The sequence below is a fragment of the Boleophthalmus pectinirostris genome, unplaced genomic scaffold (genome assembly GCF_026225935.1).
Source record: "Boleophthalmus pectinirostris isolate CB_2022bp ecotype Guang Dong unplaced genomic scaffold, ASM2622593v1 HiC_scaffold_13, whole genome shotgun sequence".
Lineage (NCBI taxonomy): Eukaryota > Metazoa > Chordata > Actinopteri > Gobiiformes > Gobiidae > Boleophthalmus > Boleophthalmus pectinirostris.
Genome location: NW_026571036.1, coordinates 18,398,924 through 18,400,261, shown reverse-complemented (window position 1 = coordinate 18,400,261; position 1,338 = coordinate 18,398,924).

Genomic DNA, 1,338 nt, shown 5'->3' with positions numbered 1-1,338 from the left:
CTCCCTCTAAACACCGGACTTGTGTATGTGTGTTTTCAGTCCGTGTGCGCGCACCGGAGGCACCCGAGGGAGTCGAGGCCAAGCGCGCAACAGGCCGACGACATCTGCTTTGGAAAACAGCTCTCCAGATCGCAAACTTTGCCCAATATGATTGCTCTTAAATATCACAGCACGCCTGGCAAAGTGGAAAGTAGACGCGCCTATTTCCTGGCATCTTTCTGGCACCTGACGCAGCGCGCAGTGGAAAGGCTTTATGAGAGCTCAGCTATGACCCCGTATTTATTCAAGCGATATAAAAAGACAAGAGTGACGACAGAGAGAAAATGTGAAAGTCAAAAAATATTGTCCCTTTGAGACAGTCGTTAAAAAGCATTTCAGAGCGGTCTAAAATGTTTACTGGAAAGGCAATAATCTGTGGGGAATACACTTGTAAAACATGTGCGGAAAGTATCAAAAAATCTACAGGGAAATTATTTTACGCCAAATTAATTAAACAAGTCAATACGATAACACAAATGCATTTTCTTAGAAGATGAGGGAGTTACATTTATTATACTTAGATTATTTTTGCTCTCATTAACAGTCCAAATGAAATTTGCACACAATTTCAACAGGTCCAGTAAACCACATGCGCGTTGTGTCTCGGCCGTTTGAGGCGCTTATCTCCGCTTACATTTTGGCTTGTCCTGGATCATGTGAATTCCAGAGCACAGCAACAGACGCGGACAACGCGCGTGGAGTTTGTCCATAAATCACAACGTGACATAAAATGCTGCGCGTAAGATATGGTTCCAGCGTGCCACAGTGAACCCAAATGCCCAAGTAGCGCATCAACCACACAAGAATAAACTACATTTTACACAGTGCCACAGAAACTAACAAAAACAACTGTTAAGAAAAAAAGTTGTTATAATTTAGTTATTCAGTTGCCTATAGTGTCATTGCCAAGCACGTTTGTGATTGTGATTAAAATTACACTGACTGTTATCTTGTGCGTAAAAGTGAACATTAAGACGTGTGCGCATTAAAACGGTCTTTTTTATACGGAAGTAAGTCTTGTTTGAAATAATAATTAACATGCATTCCATTTGCATGATTACTGTCGCCTGAGCAAATGTCTACACTAGGCTATTTGATTTGAATACGCTGTATATATAATATTCGGTTTTATTTTACTTTAAAAACTGTGATATTAAATCAACTGGCTGTTAAATGTAACTTCTATTCTCTTTTTCAGGAAAAAAAATACTGATATTAAAATTGTACAGTAATTGTACATATTTTATAACGGCACATACCGCGTTATTCATTTCACACCGGAGCTTTGTGAAGACACCC